At 39.4% G+C, this 22,609-nt stretch overlaps 1 protein-coding gene across 6 annotated transcripts in view; it reads left to right on the top strand.

Moving 5' to 3' along the window:
- The window catches only part of DLGAP1 (DLG associated protein 1), a 784,377-nt gene that overhangs the window by 256,150 nt on the left and 505,618 nt on the right, over positions 1-22,609 (top strand). For all 6 annotated transcript variants that reach the window (XM_061399853.1, XM_061399852.1, XM_061399850.1 and 3 more), the window contains exon 3: positions 10,129-10,240. The gene's annotated coding sequence lies outside the window, so the exon portion shown is untranslated. The remainder of the gene's footprint in view (positions 1-10,128; positions 10,241-22,609) is intronic.

Genomic DNA, 22,609 nt, shown 5'->3' with positions numbered 1-22,609 from the left:
TTAAAATAAAGTCCATATATAATACTTGTTTTTCCCTTTCAGACTTACTTAGATCTGTATGACAGTCTCTAGGTTCATCCATGTCTCTGCAAATTGTACAATTTCATTCCTTTTTATGGCTGAGTAATATTCGTGTGTGTGTGTGTGTGTGTGTGTGTGTGACATCATCTTTAAGCTCTGGGAGTTGGTGATGGACACGGAAACCTGGCATGCTGCAGTCCATAGGGTTGCAGGGAGTTGGACATGACTGAACTAACTGACTGATATCATCTTTATCCATTCCTCTGTTGATGGACATTTAGGTTGCTGCCATGTCCTAAGCTATTGTAATTAGTGCTGCAAATATATTAAGGCATATATGTGGAATCTAGAAAATGATAGCAATGAATTTGTTTGAAAGGCAGAAATAGAGACGCAGATGTAGAGAACAAGCATATGGATACCAAGGGGGCGGGGGGTGGGATGAATTGGGAGACTGGGATTGATACATATACACTACTATGTCCAAAACAGATACCTAATGAGAACCTACTGTAAAGCACAGAGAACTCTACACAGCGCTGTGGTGACCTAAATGGGAAGGACATCCAAAAAAGAGGGGATATTCTTTTCATACAGCTGATTCACTTTGCTGTACAGCAGAAACTAATATAGCATTGTAAAGCAACTATAATTTTTTAATAGTTTATTGTACCATTATGATATGTGTGCCGTCACTCAGTCATGTCCAGCTCTGCGACTCCATGGATTATAGCCTGCCAGGCTGCTTTGTCCATGGAATTTTCCAGGCACGAATACTGGAGCAGGTTGCCATTTCCTACTCGTGATGCCAGATTATAAAACTCCACCAGGAAAGGAATTTTTCTTTTTTATTTACTATCCCTTCCCCAGTACGTGGAACAGCACTTGGCACATAGTAACCCCTAGATCTTTGTTGAATGTATGAATATATTTTTTAAGGCTGCCTTTGTATAGGATGAAGACCCCAGTTTTCATGTTAGGAAATCTTAATGATTGTCTTGGCTCTGCTACTAATCTGCTGTGTGATCTCAAGTATGATACTCAATCTCTCTGTGCCTTTCTTATCTCTGAAATGAAGAAATTAGATTTTATGAATGATAAAGCCCAGTCCATGTTTAAAAGTACATAACACACTGATTGGTGATTTGCAGGGTGGTTTTGGGAAGTGACTGCTTAGAAACAAAAGTAGAATTTGTGGCCCTGGAACCCGTTTTGCCAACTGGCATGTCTGGCGTTTGGAACTAAGACTTGGGTCCCTGGCTACTAAAATTTTGGCTCTAACAATTGAACTAATCATCAGCTTACTAAAAGAAAGGGGAATAAAAGAAAAGGCTTTTGTATACTCTGGCATGGAATAGTGATTTTTAAGAATAAGGAAAACTGAATCTGACACAGAAGAATAAAATATAGCACAATGATTAAAAAAAAAAAAAAGAACTAGATTTAAATCCTAGTTCCAATATTTTCTGTGACCTTGGCCAAGTAATTTAATTTCTGTGCCTCCATTTTGGCATCAATAAAATGGAATAATGACAATATCTGAATGAAATAATTTATTGATAGTTTTAGGGACAGGGTAAGCTTTTAAAGTCTTACAGCCAGGCTGATATAAAGGAATTAGGCAGGTGGATAGAAATGAATCGATGAAAGATAAATCTGTATATTTGGCTGGAGGCAACCACCAAGAGGTTAAGTAGTGGTTGGGTACATGTATGAGATCAGTATCTTTACTCACTAACATTAATAATTTGGTCAGTTTCTAACCATCTCTGCATCTCAGTTTTCTCATCCATAAAATGGACCTAATAATAGCACCTCCCTCTTAGGGTTATTGTGAATTTTCAGTGGAACAATCCATGTAACGTGCTTAGAGCAATGTCTAGTGGATAATCAGCACTCAATAAATGAAGCTATTCTTATTTTGTTCCATTAAGTTCACACAGAGGGAGGGGAAATTGAAAGGGACGCAGAAGACTGCTAGCCTGGTGAATGAAGAGAAAGCAGTGCGGATCCAGTAGGACCAAGGAGGTTATCATAGTCTAGGGGCTTGGGAGAGGGGGGTTGTTTGTTTGCGGTTTTTTAAAAATTACTTGTAAACATACTGAACTTTGAGATAGGAGAAAAGAAAAGCTGTGCACATCTAAGATGTTGGATCATGGATGATAAATATCACAGAGTCTCTAGTTTATTCTTGGGTGGTGAAACTTGTTTTAAGAAAGCTGCCATACAGAAAAGGTCTTTTTGTCATCAGCTATGTGGGTTAAAAGATATGGCTTAATCGTGCCCTAACAGTCAGTTGTAAACAGATTATCAGTCTTTTTGTAATCAGGCAGTAGCTGTGATACCACAGGGAGTCATTACCGACCATGGGTTTACCAGTGAGCCCCAAATTATTCTGTGTAGAGAAGTGAGTTGGGGGCGGGGGCAGTGCCCGGACATCTCAGCACAGAGGGCCGTTTAGCCAAATTCTTGAAGCTGCAAAGCTGTCACAAAATAAGTTGAGATGTGAAGACAGGATGGAAAGAATGCAGATCAAATAAAGAATAAAATAGAGGCTAAGTTTGCAGCTAGCACTTTAAGTGTATTTCTTTGTGGTAAGCTTTAAAGAGACATGAAGAAAGCCTGTGTGTTTCATGACTGAATCCTTTTCCAGTTGATTGGGAAATTTTGGATATGTCTGAGCACACCTCATTTTTTAAAAAATTGTGTACAAAAACAACCCAATTAAAAATGGTCAGAAGAAATGAATAGACATTTTTCCAAAGAGGACATGCCGATGGCCAACAGGAACGTGAAAATATGCTCAACATGGCTAATCATTAGGGAAATGTAAACCAAAACCACAATGAGATAACACCTCACTGATAGCACCTGTCAGAATGGCCATCATAACAAAAAATGTTGGTGAGAATGTGGAGGAAGGGGAACTCTCATACTCTATTGGTGAGAATATAAATTGGAATAGGCACTGTGGAAACACTGTGGAGGTTTCTCAAAAAACTGAAAATGGAACTACTGTATGACCCAGCAATTCCATTCCTGGATATATATCCCCTCAAAACAGTAGTTCAAAAAGATACATGCATTCCAGTGTTCATAGCAGCATTATTTGCAATAGCCAAGACATAGAAGCAACCTGAGTGTCCATCAACAGATGAATGGATAAAGAAAACATAGTATATGTGTGTTTTTGTGTGCATGCACATATGCATAGTGGAATACTACTCAGCCGTGAAAAAGAATGAAGTCTTGCCACTTGTAGCTATTTGGATGGACTTGGAGGGCATGATGTTAGATGAAATAGGTCAGAGAGAGACAAATACTATATGATATCACTCTTATGGAATCTTAAAAATATAACAAAATAGTGAATATAACAAAAGCAGATTCACAGACAAAGAGAAGAAACTAGTGGTTACCAGTGGGGAAAGGAAAGTGGAGAGGGACAAGAGAAGGGTAAGGGATTGGGAAGTACAAACTAGCTATAAAATAAACTACAAGGATATATTTTACAACACGTGGAGGATAACCAATTACAATTACTGTAAAGGTAATATAACCTTTAAAAGTTGTGAATTACTATATCATACACCCGTAACTTACATAATATTATGCAGCAACTATACTGCATAATATTGTGCAGTAACTATACTTCAATTAAAAGCAAAACGTACTTTTTCAGAAATAGGTTGGCTTATTATTCAAGTAGATCAGGGTAGAAGGGCCTTCTTAGAGAGTAATAGAAAATTTTCTCCTTTACAAGCATTGTTTCTTACAAAGTACAATACATAAGTTCAGCTTTAGAATGTAAATATCCTTTGAAGGTGTCAGATGTCTACATTGTTTACACTTCAAAGTAAATCACTTTCATTTTTTACTTTTCTCTCTTCTCCAACTGAGGATTTGACCTTGAAGGCAATGGAGTTTCAAATGGAAGATTAAAATTAAATTAGAAATTAAAACTGAGGGACATCTAAGGTGAGTTGGCTTGCAGTAGGGAACTTTGATCAAATGTTCAAAGAGTCAACTGGTAAAGAAGACATTGGGACATTTGAGGAGAAGAGAGACTAGATTCATTTAATTCACATTTATTCCAGGATTTTCAGAAGCAGATGGTCCATTTCCAAAATTCTTTATACAGTGCTTAAACCATAATTTAATAATGCTTGAAGCTCTTGTTAGAGTCTGTGCCAGCTCATTACAACAGGGTGAGTGTAAATGACTAAGTAATTAGCAGGGGCCAGGGCAAAATCTAAGGGCAGGGCCATTAGATTCAAAAAGCAGGACAGGTCATCCCTGGTGACTCAGTGGTAAAGAAACCGCCCGCCAATGCAGGAGACACCGGTTCAATCCCTGGTCCAGGAAGATCCCACATGCCTCGGAGCAACTAAGCCCATGCTTCACAACTCCTGAGCCTGTGCTCTAGAGTCTGGAAGCCACAGCTGCTGAGCTCACATGCCCTAGAGCCTGTGGCCCACAACAAGAGAAACCACTGCAATGAGAAGCGCATGCACTGCAACTGGAGAGTAGAGAGAAACCCACTCACGCAGCTAGAGAAAAGCCTGCGCAGCAGTGAAGACACAGCACAGCCGAAAAAAGCAAGGCAGAGAGTTGTTACGTGTGCAAACATCTAAAACCATTTCCTTTCTTCCACCATCTCTCTCAGCTTGTCATAACATTTTTTTATTGGCTAATGTAGTTCCAAGTATAAAGAAAAGCACAAGTTTAAATTATTAGCATAAATTTAACCATTCATCTTTATACTGTGCGATGCAAATATAAGGCTATCTAACTTTCATGCAGAATCATGCAATTTGTATGTCATAGATCATGCATATGTGCATCTTTCTTAGCAGAACAGTGGAAACACTGCACAAAACTTATTCTACCATTTTTATTTCATGTCTTGATACAAGCACAGTCTCCCTTAGGCTTACTGATGACTGAAAGAGAAAAAGAACTGTGGATTTCCCTTTCTTTCTCTTTTTATGTATCATTTTCAACATAAGCAGCTGGCTAATACAAGGGAGAAAATGCAATAAACAAAGGCTGTGATAGGGTTTCTTGGTCATCTGTGTTTCTTTGAATAGCGTTGCCTTCTCAAAGTCGGATGCAGATTCTCGTTCCCATGAAAAGCGTGGCTGGTGGATGATCAGCTTCCTCACTTCCTCAGCCATAGTCATACAAATCTCACTGACCTCCCAGGAATCACGGGTCTACCGGAATTCAACTTCTTGCATGTTATATGTGGATAAGGCAGTAAGGTCTGGGACAGGTGTATTATTGTTCAGGGGTATTGATGCCCCTGCTCCCGTTTATGCTCCATTACCCCATTGGACTGCACCCACAGAACTCTGGTTCAAATATAAAAAGCATTAAGCAGAGCATAGGGCTGTTCTGAGCATGGAGCCCCATGGAGCTGCCCAGGAGGCGCATCCATGCGTCCCGCCCTGCTTTGAAGTTTCCTCAACACAGATGAGGACACAAGTAGCAAAGGGGTTTGCAAAGGAAGTGGCAACTCGCTAGTCTTCCTCGTTTGCTTTTTATTTGATCAGAGGCTGCCTCAGACATCTGGGAGTCACAGAATAATTGCAGACCTACTTCTGAAATTGATTCTTACTCTAAGATCTGCAAGGGTAAACGGACCTGGAGGCAGATGGCTAGTTTAACGTGGTCTTCAAACAAACACCATGTTTTATGGTCTATGCATTTGAGTAAAATTTTACAGTAAAACATGAGACTTCAAAAAATGAACTTGGATGGTTTTGAGTTTAACGTGTTCAGTTGAAGAGGCACTTATAAATCAAGAAATCCATGTTAAAGATACAATAGTAGACTTTAAAGAATTGTTCCTAGAATTTCCAGAGCTCCCAGCTATACTTCATCAACTGTGCACTGGTTTCTATGGCTCAGTAACCACATCTCTCCCATTTCCACATCTTCTTATCCCAAAGGACGGATGATTGTTGCTAAAAATCGAGGAAGATTTGAGAGAAGTCTTGTGCCCCAACCACAATTTACCTTGCTCCCTGAAAGTTCTACTTTATGACTTATTGAGTAGCATTATTAATATTTCGTAAGAGTTTCTTCTCCATATTTAAGAAAGGACTGCCACAATGTAGAGCATGGTTTTTATTACATCTTGTGGAAAATTGATTTTTTTTCACACAGAGATAGACTTAATCTTATAGTCAATAGAGAAATAAATATTTGAAAGTAAAAGCTGGAAAAAGAGAATTAAAATGTGCTGAGTTCTGTTATGTACCAGTTACTGTTCTTTACATGTATTTTTGTGTTTAACATCCACATAGTCATTGTGGTAGGTGAAAATAAGAATACTGTCCATGTGAGGCCAGAAACCCATCTGGAAGCTTCCATTCCAGTATTGTATGTCCAAGGCCTACCTGAGAAGCCTGCTTAGTACTGACTTCTCAAAGCCAGTGTGGCCAAATTAAGCTCACCTTTTCCCCACAAAGCCTTCTCTAGTCGCTTTGTGTCCAACTCTTTGCGACTCCATGGATTGTAGCCTGCCAGCCTCCTCTGTCCATGGGATTCTCCAGGCAAGAATACTGGAGTGGGTTGCCATGTCCTCCTCCAGGGGATCTTCCTGCCTAAGGGGTTGAACCTGTGTCTCTTGCATCTCCTGGGTTGGCAGGCAGGTTCTTTGCCACTAACACCACATGGGAAGCCCCTTCTCTAGCCACAGCCTTTCTCATCTAAGCGATGGTACTGCCCTCTTCCGATTGTGCGGGCTAAAACCCTTGAGGACAGCCTTGCCACCCTCCTTCCTTATCTCCTCCACCCGGTCCATAAGGAGATGCTCTTGACTCGCCTTCAGAAGAAGCCCAGCCTGGACCTGAGCCCTCCTTAGCAGCACCCACTGAGTCTGAGCTGACATCTCTGTCCAAGAAGATGATCTTTCCACCTGCCTCCACCCTGGCAGCCGGCCCTGTGGTCTCTTCCCATGCAGCAGCTAGAATAAGGTTATAGAAACAGAACTAATATCAATTCTGAGCTCAGCCTCCTGCAGTGGCTCCCATTTCACTTTCAGAGTAAAAGCCAAAAAGCCTCGAGCTGCCTTTGATTCACCCTCCTTCCACCTCTGCCCACACAGTAGCCCCCCTGCTACCCCTTCATTCCTGTGCCTTGATCCCCACTTCCCAGTGTCACTCCATTCCCACTGACCCTCTCGCAATTCCAGGAACAGCCCCTGGGGACACTCCCACCTTCGGGCCTTAACCTTGGCCATTCTGTCTGCTGAAACACCCTAATCTTGCACATGACTAACCCCCTCACATCCTCCAAGGGCTTGGTTTCATGGCACCTTCTTACTGAGGTCCCCTTACCACCCAACAGGCAACAAAGGCCAGAGGTGAGGATTCAGTGACACACATGGATAGTGGGCGCCTTTGAAGGTTGAGGAACGTGGTAGGATGCTGGGCAGATCCTAGAGAAAGGGGCCAAGCAGATGGCCCAAGCGGTTGACTCTGTAACAACACAGTTGGGGTAGCAGAAAGTTTGCCATTGAATCAAGCAACTTAAGGTCAAATTTCACTGTGTGTGTGTGTGTGTGTGTGTGTGTGAGAGAGAGAGAGAGTTTTGTTTACCTTTCCTTTGCTCTTGTTCTTTCTCAGATATAGAGACTAAATATTGCTACTCCGTGACAGAGGGAAAAAAAAAAAAAGCAGGAAGAAAAAAATTTAAAAGGGACTCTGGGAAAGGAAGAAAATACCAGAGAGTCAGGAATTCTTCATTCTAATCTCAATTCTGTCACCAAAGGCCAATGCCTTGGGCAAGTCATTTCCTTGGTTTCAGTTTGTTTAGCTGTAGAATAAGGAGATTGGGCAGGAATCGGTAAGTTTCTCAACTTGATCAGGAGAATGAGCCAGGGCGCCTTTGCAAAATGCACATTTCCCTGAATCTACTCATGAACAGACTGATTTAATCAATCTTACATGAAATTCTGTAGTTTGTATTTTTTATCAGTTTTCCAGACAATTGTGATGATCAACCACTCTGGAATCACTAGATTTGATGACATTTAAGACAACCTCCCAGTGTTCCATTGTTTAAGATATTTGTTTACCTAAATATTCAAATCAGAAAATATCACAATTGTAGTAAGATTGACTTTTATTGTTTCTCTGGGTGTTTCTGTCAAAAACTGCATAATCTTTTCATTTTTTTCTATAGAAAATTAAGAACAATGTCTAGCACAAGATAGTTCCTAAATATTTATGAATGAATAAGTGATCAGTTCCAAATGTTTAAAAAATTGATATTTTTAGTATCTCCTTGGGTAACCTATTTCTCATATGTAGGAAAAAAATTCAGAGTTCATCTGGTATCCTTCAACACTAAGAATACTTAGCAAAATAATTATATATAAACGAAGACTCATAATGATAGTTATACTTGAACATTTTTGATAATGGAAAACTATTTCTATCCTTTATAGTATAGATAAACGAGATGCATGTGAAAATATTCTATTCCCAAGGTGCTTTATGTGCTATGAAAATATGTGATATTTTTGTGCTCCTATTGTTCTTGTTTTCAGCCACCCATGGCATCCTAATTCTCAACCTGTCAACTTTGCCAGCCTCACAGTCTTGCTGGGACAACTTCTGCAGAGAATTGTATTAGCCCTGAACTTTTTGAATGACCAGTGTGATTTGTGGAAACAAATACAGTCTCATGGGTTTCAAAAGGGATTGAACTTGGAGGCAGAAATTCTGAGATGTCATTCTGCCTTTGTGTCTCTTAATAAAATTAGTCAAGCCTTGTCACCTCTTCTGGCCTCTAGTTCCTCTTCTGTGAAGTGATTTCTCCATTTATTCAGACACTGTCATAGTGCCTCTGACATTATTTGAATGTGCTACCACAAGCCACAAAATCATATTGCTTAGAAGCAAACAGGAACAGAACTCTGTTGGTACCTTCATTTTTCAACACCAATCATTTGTGCCTATAACACAAGGCCTTGCCTCCATGACTTTTCAGAAAGGAAAAGCATAGGTCAGCATAAAGCATGTGATATGACCATAATAGGTATCCCCCTCCTTAAGTCTGGGTCCAATTAGAAGTTCCATTTTATTGCTTTCATGAGAAAATATTGTTACTAGTTGGAGCTAATGGTTTGGTTTAGGCCTCAGCCAGTATCTAGTAGGGCTTCCCAGGTGACTCAGTAATAAAGAATCTGCCTGCCAGGGCAGGAGGTGTGGTTCTATCCTTGAGTCAGGAAGATCCCCTGCAGAAGGAAAGGACTACCCACTCCAGCATTCTTGCCTGGAAAATTCCATGGGCCAAAGAGCCTAGCGGGTTATGGTCTATAGGGTTGCAAAGAGTCAGATGTGACTGAGCACGCACGGCACCTAGATCTAGTGATACTCCTAGGAAGAGTCTGCCATGATTGGTGTCCTCTTGTGATATCAAAGGAATTACCCTGGAAAGGATACTTGTTAACCGCCCCCCCTTTTTTTTAGTTACAGTTATTTAGTTGCTGCATTGTAAAACAAATATTGCACAGGAAGTGAACACAACCTTGTGTATAATATATCTTACAAAATGACATGACCAATGCTTGCATTTTATTACTTTTTAAAGAGAATATAAGCGTTAATGGTAGAAAGGTATTAATAGACGGTAGAGTAGCAAACCTATTTATTATGGTGACATTATTTTGTATTTTTTAGGGTTGATTTTCTTTTGAAAAGCATAAAAGGAAAGTGTACCATTGTGCGAGAACTCTGCCAGGCTAATTTTCTATGAAACACTCTTCTCACATCATTGAATTTAACGGCTGCCAGAGTCATTGTGATCTTCTTAAGTAACTTTTTGTTTCAGGGCTTTGTATCTGGGCTTCCCTGGTGGTTCAGACTGTAAAGAATCTGCCTGCAATGTGGGAGACCCAGGTTTGATCCCAGGGTTGGGAAGATGCCCTGGAGAAGGAAATGGCAACCCACTCCAGTATTCTTGCCTGGAGAATTCCATAGTCAGAAGAGCCTGGCAAACTGTAGTCCATGGAATTACAAAGAGTTGGACACAACTGAGTGAGTTAAGACACACACACACTGCATCTAATTACTGCATTTTGTTATATTTCAGAACAGTTGAGCATCACACACCAAAAGGCACATCGGGTTAAAAAACAAAAGCTGTAAAGTTTGGATCTTTTCCTGCACTGGAAGCAAGAAAAATGGAAAATTGATCATCAAAGGTAAAACTATCTCCTTTTCCTTTAAATCATATATTCCTACAGCTCCCTTTTCAGTCACTGTGTGTGAAGCAATTTTTTCTTTTATGATTGTGTGGTGAAGTTTAACAGACATATTTCTGGCTTATAATTCTAAGTATATTAATATGCTGCTGACATAATCCTCTATTGTTTTAACTCCTTAATTGCCTGCTCAGAATTTGGACCAAATGTGTTTTATATGTTTAATTTTCATTCTTGGTGTTGATCTAGAGTGGCAGAGCAGGGCGATGCACTTTTGTAAGTCTTTGGGCTAAAATGTTGCACTTTAGGTTAGGCATGAAATCATGGAAGTAGGTGATGCAGTATCAGCTTCTTTCTTCTTGGGAGTGTTGGACGGATTTGAATTTATCACCACAGACTGATCAACTTGATTTACATGAGGTAAGAAAGACAATGGAAACACTTGAAGTAATGGTATGGTCTCCACTCCTTTCATTTTATTGTATAGTTTATGGAAAGAAAAAAGAATGGTCTTGACAATATGTGATGTAAGATCTAAAAGGAATTGATATTGCCCAATATGTTAATAATTGATTGTCTTTGTTATGATTGCTTGCCTGGGACAACTACTTGAGCATGGTTGTTTACTGGGGAGTTAATTCCAAGGATTGGGGACAGTGAATGGGGGAAGAAACAAAGACCAAAATAAGAGCAAATGAATGAGTTCTCCAAGGTGGACATGGGACCATGGTTCCCCTGGGACTTCCAAGAGGCTATGAGATCCCCCCTGGAATTTCCACCTGAAGGACGTATAGCCAAAGGTTCGCTCATTGGCTTTTTCCCTTTGGTTGTGGAAGCTCCTGGGTCATTAAATCCCCCACAGTGCTGAGCAGTGCTGGCACTGGTCACTTGTGGACACTGTGAAGGCAAAGAGAATCTGAGTTGGTTCAGAACTGTCCATCTGTGCAGCCATGGCTGAAATCAGAGGTGGACCAACAGGGTATGATGCAGGGACCAGAAGTGTCTATTGTAGTTCTTTTTACTTTATTTCCAATAGTCAAATAAATCACGTAATCCTCTTAAATGAACCATTTCCAGGAAGAATATGTCTTGTGTTTTAAAGACGTTGATCAGTGATATCCAAATGGCATAGAACCTAAAGGAACTCTGTTTCAAAACTAACTTCTTATTTAATAAATTGTCCATGTTCAGAGGTGAAAAGTACATCCTGGTCCATGTGTACTTTGGATATTATGTAGTAAGATTTGAAGTGTGACCAAAATATTGGAAAAGAGATAATGGAATTAGACTTTATAGTGCCTATACATATTATTCACTGTATATTGATTTCGTACGGGAAGGTGTCTGTGGATGCACAAAAATAGAATTATTGTTTTTCCTATTTGGAAATAGCCCCATTAGCTGTGTCATTATTGGTGTGAAAAGCGTGACTGTAATTATGCATGTCCGAGCATAAAATTACAAGGACGGTCAGCTGACAAAATAGATTTAACACATTAAAGTGAAGCAGGGTTTGTTTGTTGGTTGGTTTTTGGCAATGAGGACATTCAGCAGATGAAAATAAAGCCAGGTAAAGGCTGTGGTTTGTTGTGACCTAGAAGATCCTTTGTTCAGAGGAGAGATGTTACCAGGGAACTCTAAGGAGCAACTCTGCAATCACATGAATAAGCAACATTTCAACTGATAAAATTAACATGCAAATCCCTAATGCGGGAAATGAAAATGGTAGAAGAAGGGAAAGGGTGGCCAGAAGAGGCAGGGCAGGGGGACCACAGAAACAGTGACACGTGGCGAGACAGAAATGCCCAAAGTGGACAGAATGAAACTGCAGAAATAAGAGAATCATAAAGCGGTGGAGAGATAACCTCTTAGAGCAGACCTCATCTTGAGCTCAGGATGCAGACTGAGCAAATGGTCCCAGTTCAGCTGAGGCCTGATAAATTCCTGGGTCATCACAGAAAGAATCAATTAATGTGTCTTCTCACCTAAACAGCACAGTTGTCTCCTTTGTCTTCCTGTCTGTGGTCTCATTAGATTCCAAAGCCTCCTGAATAAAAAAGCTCTGATCACATTTGCTCTTTGCTCAGAAAATATTCCCTTATTTACCAAGTCATCATTGTCCAGACTTCTTAATCAGATATTTAAAACCTGCCACTCTGTTTTCAGGCTTCACTTTCTTATTTCTTGATGCCACTCAATGTCTAGACCATTGATTAGTACTGCAAATTCTGTGATGTATCTTCCAAGTGATTTGGGTGCATTTGGGTTCTCAAACATAGCTGAGTCTAGTCTAGGACCGGACCCAAGAATTTGCCTTGTTAAAGTGTTCCCAGCTGGGTCACTATTGCTGGTCCAGGAACCTCACTTTGAGAATCACCCTGGAAAAACAAATTATCCAGGCTGGCACTATGGTTTCTACATTGCAGTTTAAATCAAAGACTGATTGCAATAAAAGGGCTCGCTTGCCAGCACCACCATTGTTGTACTGGGTACTAGATTAAGAACAGAGTCTGTCTCCTGGTCAAATACCATCTTAGTGTCATAAAATCCCCCACAGGAAGCCTCTTGATACATTTCTATATCCCCTGCTGTGTTATAGGCTTATAAATGTTTATTGGATGGATGGGTGGATGGAAGGAAAGGAAGGGAAGAAGGAGAGAGGAACAGACAGACAGGTTTGGCAAGCAAGTGTTGATTTCAGCAAGAAACTTCATGCCTACAAAGAAATTGCTGTGGTAACTGCCATTAGGGAAAGACTAATTACCGTCACACGAAAACCTCCTTATTGTATAAGAACATCCTCCATATTTCATGCGTTTGATTAGGTAGAATAACTATGGAGTCAGAGCCTGAGCATCTGGGTATCAATAGTATTGTGCTCTATAATAAGCAGAGCCTTTCACAAAAGACTTTGCTGTTTGATTGAGTTCAGCAGAGGAGAGATGTCATTTCTATCAAGACAAATTGTGCATTTTACTTTATAAAAGAGCCACTGGCTATGTGCAAGCAGGAAATCACGTCTATTTAATGAATTCCTTTGCAAATGTCTCTTCCTTGAGTTTAAATTTTGCAGCTGCAGCATCATTTGAATGTTTATTCACATTTCGGACAATTGTGCTTTCTGGGATTTTGCTTTCTTGCGTTCAGATGTGTTCGTGTATCACTGTTGCAAATTCTTTCTCTACATCTTTTATCTGCGCACATCATCCCGTGATTGGCTTGTAAATTTATCCTACTTTTCTTACTAAAATAACTGTTCCTGCTGTCTGCTTTCTGCCTGCTCTTTGATTTAGTCCTGAAATTGGGCTCAAGGCCTACTTTTAGAGCTCAGCGTGAAATTTATTCTGTATGTTTTTAAACCAGGTTCCTACTTGTTTATTTCTGTTATAGGTTCTGTGTTGGCACCAGCTTCAAAATGCGCCCTTGAAAGAGCCTCTTATAATTATGTATCAGCATAAATAATAACAATGAATGAAAACAGGAATCTTGAAAATTTATTTTAAAAATTGATTTCATCATTTACTTTAATGGTAGAAAATTAAAACAGTCAGCTGCTGCTACAGCATAGCTGGTGTTCAGCTTCGAAGAAAGGACTAGTTCCAACTTTGTTGTTACCTTGATGTGTGTCCTTGGCTGAGTCCTCAGGCCTCAGCTACCTCCATTATAAAAAGAAGGATTTAGGATAAATGTCACTAAGGGGTTCACTCTGGTTCCTCATCTTGTAATGTCAAGATGTAGGTCACATGAAATTCTGCTTAAAATCAGGTATGAGAATATGAGTGAGTCAGTTCATCAACTAATACGGTAACCTTTGGAGGTAAAGTTGAAAGAACATGGTTTAGGGTGCAGAAAGATCTGTGTTCAAAACTCAGCTCATCCATATATTAACAGCATGAGCTTGGAGAACTGACTGCACCCTTTGGTGTGCCTCAGTTTCTTCATCTGTAAAATGGGGGCAGTGTTGTCATCATCTGCCAGTAGCTTTAAAAATGGGATAATCTGAAGAATATCCAGCACTTACCAACTGAGCACACTGAGCTCTGAGGATCTCTCCAGGCCTCTAAGCCAGCTTGAGCCCACACCATGGTTTTAGAGGTTAGTGGAAATTCCGTTCTTCTTCACTATAATTCTACAAGGCTAAGAAATTTATATCTGTGACTTTAAAAGATAAACTCAGTTTGGAAAATGTACCTGTAGTTTAGTCATCTGAAACCTGGCAAGACAAATAGGAAAATTCAGCAGTAGGTTTTCAGCTTGACAGGATATCTGGTTCCATACATTGTGAGTAATTTATACAGAGCAAGCAAGGCTCTTTTCATCAAGACTGACTCCTTCAGTGTCAAAGCTTAAGGTTTGCAAATTGCATTCTGACTCTGACTTTGTTATGTGGCCACAGTTTGGGCAGAAACGAAAGCCTCTTTAAGACTTCGGTTTAGCCTGAATAAATGTTGCTGTGCTCTTGATTTATATCTGATTCCGGTAAGTTCAAAGGTATGCCTTACTTTTTTCTTTCTTGTCCTCTGAAAATTTATGTTTATAGCCAATTTGTACCCAGATAAATTACATTTGGGGCAAAGATGATTTGTTTACCATAGGATCCATGCAACTATGGAATATTTTTCTGCTCTTTTCATTAATTAATTTTTTGAGGTTGAAGTGTCCCTTTGATACTGGTTAACCTCAGTCCTTTTTCAGCAGAAATTCAGAACTTCCTCCTTAATAGGAATAGATCAATAAAGTTTTGGTGGACAATTTCATCAATCTTAGCAGAGGGTTTAACCCTGTGGGCTTCTTTACTCTATCAATATTTTATAAATCCTCTGCAAGTTAATGTCTTTTGAGATAAAGCTTACTATATTTTATTCCTCTGTGCTTTTTCATGAGAAATGATTTAGAGCCAGGAATTGCTGGTGCTGTTTGAGTACATTGATTACTTTAGACGCCTATAAGATAACTAAAATCTAATTGTGGGTCGTTGTGTTTATTTGTCATGTCTCTGAGACATTTCACCGCGAAGATGAAAATCATACTGATGAGGCTGTTTCAAGCTCTGGGAGATAGATACGTATATGTGTCAGCATACCACCTACTCAGTCAGTGTGTGGTGATGGTCGTGGTGGAGATGATGGTGTGGTGGTGTCTATTTAGCAACCTAGTCATCCACAGTAGTGTATTTAATTTCTGCATAAATCAATTATTACCAAAATTGGCCTTTTCTATTAAAAGATCTATTAAGTACTATCTGAAGGACACATGTTCTCCATTGTGTGATAGAATCATTTCTTTGTAAAGCAGAGTATAATAGAATTTATCACAGCTCACATCTTTTTTTAGTATTTGTTGACGTTTTTAAAATCCCCAAGGACAGCGTTTAGTCTGTAGTAAAAGGGTTGGACTCTAAAGAAGGCTGAGTGCAGAAGAATTGATGCTTTTGAACTGTGGTGCTGGAGAAGACTCTTGAGAGTCCCTCGGACAGCAAGGACATAAACCAGTCAGTCCTAAAGGAAATCAACCCTGAATATTCATTGGAAAGACTGATGCTGAAGCTCCAATACTTTGGCCACCTAATGTGAAGAGTTGCATCATTGGAAAAGACCCTGATGCTGGGAAAGATTGAAGGCAGGAGGAGAAGGGGGCGACAGAGGATGAGATGGTTGGATGGCATCACGACTCAATGAACCTAAGTCTGAGCAAACTCCCAGAGATGGTGGACAGGGAAGCCTGGCAGGCTATAGTCCATGGGGTTGCAAAGAGTCAGACACAACTGAGCGACTGAGCAACAAAAAGATGCAGCTTGATATGAATTATAGGGAAAAAAACAAAATGCATATTGGCAAAGTTTTTTTCATTCCTGTTGTAATCTCATAATGTGCTAGAAATTTTCATCTAAAATATTTACTTAAAGCTAAATTTAGGGCAAAGATGATCCCACTTAAAACAACCATCATGAATGCAGGGATTTTTCTTGCCATTCCAATATGATCTGGGAATTATAAATCATGTAAAGTACAAATTTGACAAAATAGCTGCAGTGATACACAATTTATTTCTCTCTGGCATGTCAAATGTTTGAGGTCTTTGTATTTATTTATGATTAAAAATACAATAGCAAACATATGTCAAATACGCAGATTTTTACCTGTACGGGGGGGACATAATTTTATATCTACCCTTTTAGGGTCTTTGACTTGGCCTGAGAATTAAGTTGATGTAGGGTAAGTGAACAGAAAATTGCACAAATGAATTCAGTATAAGTTTTATGTGACTTAAATGTCTTCATAAGAAAATAAGATGAAAACAAGTAGCGGAATCTAAGTGTTTATATACTACGTTGAACAAAGAGATAGAATTGTGGAAACATAACTAAAATATACAGGGGGCCTAAAGGAAGATAAGAGTTATTTTAACGAGGTCTCTTTGTATAGAATTCTCTCATCCCCCATGCCCTGTCTCTGGTAATAATGATGGTTTCCCCCCGTACAGGGAGGGCATCTTCCACAGGGGAGTTTTATCTTCTGCTTTTAGCAAGTGAAGGGACCTCAGAACACAGTGTTCTCCTCGTGCCTACTGTTTTTCCAGTGCCTTTGACTCAATAATCTTAATGCCAAAGTGGCATATTTCCCTTCCAGGCATTGTTTTGAGCACTTTATCTGAGACCTCACTTAATCCTGACTCTAACCTATGAGAACATTTTATACAACTTCAGGGAGAAATTGACAAATCCACCATCATGGAAATAGATTTCAAACTATTTTTCTTCTTGTTAGAGGAAACTCATAAAAATCTCACCAAAGACACAGAAGATATGAACACACTCTAAGAAACTTCATTTAATGGTCATAAATGGACGTTTAAAATCAACAGTTAGAGAATACCAGTTCTTCTTCAGTGATAGTGACACTAGATTTAGGAGAAAATTCACACCATAGATTATTTGCATACACACGTGCCTACATACAAATACATAGGCACATTGCACAACTGGGGGCGGGGGGTGTGCGCTCAGTCATGCCCAACTCTTTGCGACCCCATGGACTGTAGGCTGCCAGGCTCTTCTGTCCATGGGATTTCCCAGGCAAGAATACTGGAGTGGATTGCCATTCAGGGGATCTTCCTCACCCGGGGATGGAAGCTATGTCTCATGTATCTCCTGCATTGGCAGGCAGAGTCTTTACCAATGGCGTGACCTGGGAAGCCACTACCATAAATTAAAGTAGATTAGATTTAAGTAGTTGCTAAATGTTTAAATAGCAGAAGCAAAGCAAGAATGACATAGATTGAATTATTACTGTAAATTCATTCTCGTTAATAACCCATCCCTGAATTATTGGTCATGTTTAGGTTCCTGTGTGTAAAACAAGAGGACATTCCACTGATGTTTCACGGTCACGTCAAACTCATTATTTTCAGTACTCAACCCATAAATGCCCCCTTCCATCTGTTCGTCCATCAGCCGTCTCTGCGGCCCTCTGTCCCCATCTATGTCACCATGACCCATACACCCTCTTGCTTAAGCTGGAAACCTGGGAGTCGTCTGTGAAATCACTTCTTCCCACCACTTTTGGAAAATTTAAATGAATTTGTCGAATGAAGTTCTATATTACCCATCTAATGCCCAGCTGGTCGGGTGATTACAGTCAGAGTGTGGTGATGAGACATTATACTCGTGTTTTCTCACGTGTTTGGGTTTCTGGCCACACTGTTCCATCCCCATGTACGGGGTTTATGTTTTTGCATTTTGTTACTGGTGGTGTATTGTTGGTGTTCCATGTAACACATGCAGGGAACATCCACTGTAGAACAGCTGAGAGATTCTCTCCTCTCCATGAAGGCATTGGATTTGTTGAAAGTTACCATGTATGGCCTTTGGCACACACAGCTATCAGCAGTATTGCCCTCTTTAATTATGTCCCCCAGGAAAAAATAATCACTTCCCTGGTGAGGCAGCTTTCCTAATCAAAGACTTCCTGGGTCTTAAGTAATAAGAAACTCAAAAGTTTCGAATGGAAACTTATAGTGGGGCTTAATTGGGCATGTATTTTAATCTCCTGGGAAGATGAAGAAACTCTAAATGTTACATACAAGAAAATATTTCATGAGGGATACATGGATGGTTTCATATATTTTGTTCTGTTTTTATTTAAGAGAAGTTACTGGCAAAATAATGTGTGCATTAGTATTAAAAAGTTTGAGTAATGTATCTTCCTTGACCTGTAAATTACTGCTTCTTTCCCAATCATTTTATTGTCATTATTTTTCACTTGAACCTTTTTCTAGGTTTGAGAAATTTTGCTTGGTTATCATATGAAGGAAGGTGCCTCAGGCAAGTAGACTGAAGACCTGAGTCCCAGTAGGATTTTAACAATAAGAGGAACCGTGCCCCCTAACCTCCCAACCCAGGGAGACAGTTAACGAAAAAAAGAGAATTATAGATTGAACTCCAAGGGAAGGCCCTCTTGTAGGGGTCAGAAGAAGAAATTAGCTGGGAAGTTAAAATTAGCTAGACAGTGGTTAAAGCAGTTAAAAATGGATTTTATTCAGGACTATTGCAGTAGGGCCAGACAGACCTCGGTAACGAATTGGTTTCAATTCCAAATAAATTATGGACAAGTAGGAACTTATATAAATTATGGACAAGTATGGGTTTCTGTTGTGGCTCAGCTGGTAAATAGTACACCTGCCATGTGGGAGACCTGGGTTTGATCCCTGGGCTGGAAAGATCCTCTGGAGAAGGGAAAGGCTACCCACTCTAGTATTCTGTCCTGGAGAATTCACAGTCCATGGGGTCGCAAAGAGTCAGACACGACTGAGGGACTTCCACTTAACAAAAACAAAGGACTTATAAGTAAGAAGCAGATGGGAGTCAGTAGATGGAAATTACTAAGAGGAAACATCAGGAGCAAGGGAAGATTCTGGTTAAACAGGCCTGATAGGATTCTTGATAAAGGCAGACCAGGGTGACCAGATATCAAAGGTGAAGAATTTGATCAGATCACAAGGCAATCAGTTACGGAAGGTGGGGTATTCTGACTAAACTGACTTAGCAAAATTCTTGCTACAACTGGGTGATGCAAGCCCAGTGAGCCTAAGGGGAAGGCCTCGAGGCTTCAAGAAGATGGACTCCTTAGTCACAAGGTGAGTATTGGTCAGAGGAGGCAAAGAGCCAGGAGAACAGGGTTGGTTTTTGTCAGGACAGTGAAAAAGAAAGTTTCAGGATTCAGCCTAGCAAATGTAATTAACGTGATCATGTCCTAATTCTGAATAGAGTGATTTCTTTCCAATATATTGATATGTCTGCTTATATTGATATGTTTTATTGCATGAAAAAAAAGTGAACTCCTAGATAACAGGACTGATTCTTTTTCCCCCATGCGTTTGCATCCCTCATAATACCTCATACAACTGAAGCGACTTAGCAGCAGCAGCAGTACCTCATAATACAAAGTGTATTGCATTACATAAAAGCAAATAAAAGTACTTGCTTTACTTATCTTAACAGGTCTTTATTTTATGTTGTGGGCAGACCTCAGGTATTACAGGTTTCATTCCAGACCACCACAATAAAGAAAATAGTGTAAAAAAGTGAGTCACAGGAGGTTTCTTGTATCCCAGTACACATAAAAGATACATGCATTGTACTGTACTCTAGTAAGTATGCAATAGCGTTAGGTCTTAAAAAAGTACCTACCTTAATAAAGATATACTTTATTGCTAAAAAAAGGTTAATCGTCATTTGAGCTTTCAGCAAGTTGTAGCAGCAATATCAAAAATCACTGACCTCCAATCAACCTAACAAATGTTACTAATAATGAAAATGTTAGAAATATTGTGAGAATTACCAGTGTGACACAGAGACCCCAAGTGAGCAAATGCTGTTGGAAAAACACCACCAGTAGACTTGCTCAACTCAGGTTGGCACAGACCTTCAATATGTAAAACAAATAAATAAACTCAATATCTGGGAAGTGCATTAAAGTCAAACACAGCAAAAAAAAAACAAAAAGATCTGCCTGTATTTATATCATTTTGAATGCAAAATACTTTAGAGTAAGATTTAAGGGAATACTTTTTGCCAGAAATTAGTATAATGCCAGACTCTCTAGGAAGGCCATTTTTGCCCTAGAATTATGTGATGTTTGTATGCTCGATCACTATCAGACCTAGTAGAATGAAAATAGAGGTGGAAATAATATTATCAACTTTTATGGAAACTTGACCAGGTAGCTGGCTCTATGCCATTCACTTTACAGACTATATTATTTTATTCTCCTCATACCCTATGAAGTAGGTATTATTCTTAACACCATTTTGCTAATAAGCACGAAAGTCACAGAAAAGTTAATTATATTCCCCAAGGTCACACACCTAGTCAATGGCAGAGCTGGAATTTGAATGCTGCCACCACAATGCAGAGTCTGTGTTCACTCCCTCAATTAAGAAGTATTTTTATGTTGATGTTTGGCAGAAACCAACAAAATTCTGTAAAGCAATTTTCCTTCAATTAAAAAAAAATTTTTAAAAACCAAAAAAACAAAAGCAAATCAAAAAAAGTATTTTTATACCCTAGACCAGGATCCCCAACCTCTGGGATCAATATCTGATGATCTGAGGTGGAGTTGATGTAATATACTAGAAATAAAGTACACAGTAAATTTAATGCACTTAAATCATCCCAAAACCATCTCCCCACTCCAGTCCATGAAAAATCTGTCTTCCATGAAACCACTCCTGGGCGTCATAAAGGTTGGCGATCATTGCCCACCGACTATATCAGTGTTGATTTCAGGTTCTAGTAGATGGTCAGTGAATGTGTTCTTACGATAGTGGGAGGTATGACTGAGGGTATTCACTAGCTGATGTATAAAAGTAGAATTATTACTTAGTGATGGTTGACTCATGTCGGTGGAAAAAAAATGCATTGTCTAAAGTAATCAGTTTTAGTTTTCAGATTTTACATGCTGTACTGATTCATCTGCAATTAAAAGAAGGCAATTGCAAAGTGACTAGGAAATAGTCAATTATTGTTCGAAATGCCAAGCTTCAGAAATTAGCATTCTAGAATTTGCACAAATGTTAAGCCAGGAAAAAGAAGTTATAAAACACCATTTCAACTGCTGTTTGAAATTCTGCCATATATTAGTAATTGTATTATAATTTAAATTTGGAATCATAGGATTTTAGAGCTGGCTCAGAGCATTGGGATCCTCTGTGCCAACTTTGTACTTAATGCCAGAAATGTTCACACTCATTTAAAAAAATGAGACGTTTGACAAGTATTCCTCTAACATTGATGTAGAGTCAATAGAAACTGGATTTTTTTTATGCTATGACATAACTTTGTATGTTTGGCTAGTAAAATATTAGAATATTTAGCCAGTCCAGTCCAGCAGGATCTCTTTGTCATTCTTTCCTGGGACTTTCCCATGCCACCATCTGGCCTTTGGAGAAAAAAACTTGCCACCTTCTACCTAATTATTGCAGCTCTTTCTGTGTTTTATTCTTAAATCTCATTATTTTTTCTTTCATTTGTCATGTGGAATAAAATGATTTTGACAGAGTAAACAGTATAAACACAAAGACCCTACATACAGTTCCCACAGTGTCTAGTTAGTAATTCTCTCATGCACAAGCGCGCGCGCGCGCGCACACACACACACACACACACACACACACACACACACACACACACTGAAGCTGGTAAACTGAGCACAATCTGAATGTTTCCAGTTGCCCTAAGATACAAAAAGTTGTATAATGTATTTCTGAGAAGAATATAATAATGTCATCTATGGTCATTTAAAAGCATAATTTATTAGTAGCCCATATGTTTGTGACTATCATTTTTGCCAGAATCAGATGCAAATAGTCCCTTCTTCAGCAAATCCTTCCCCATATGGCCCCTGCTCTCTCATCACCCTTTCTTCTGATCCCTGCCATTAGCTCCCTCCCCGTCAACCAAGGGGGACAGTTTCCTCATAGGTTTTTCCGAAGGTCAGCTTCTTGCCACTCCTTCTGCCCAGACGCTTCCTGGTCTTTTTCCTGTTTCAGGTGACCTCCTTGAGGTCTTTGTTAAAATGTCTCAGTGTTCCCTAACCACCCTTTACTATCTGCATCAGCTCCTGTTTTGTTGACATTTGTGACACTCATGCAATATGCAGTCTGCCCACTGTCCACATTTGTGTTGTGTGTTTGCACGTGTGTGCATGTGTACAGGGGTCATACCTGTCTTTTCTACTGGAATATAAACTTTCTAAAGTCAAGGACAGAATCTGTCTTATTCACCACTGTTTTTCTAGTTTCTAATATAGTAGGTGCTCAATCAAGAAATATCAAATAAATGAATGTCCTGCAATTAGAAGTGTTGAAATA

Source organism: Bos javanicus, chromosome 24 (assembly GCF_032452875.1).
Source record: "Bos javanicus breed banteng chromosome 24, ARS-OSU_banteng_1.0, whole genome shotgun sequence".
NCBI lineage: Eukaryota > Metazoa > Chordata > Mammalia > Artiodactyla > Bovidae > Bos > Bos javanicus.
Note: the sequence above shows the minus strand (reverse complement) of the source record. Positions and strands in the feature narration are given on the sequence as shown.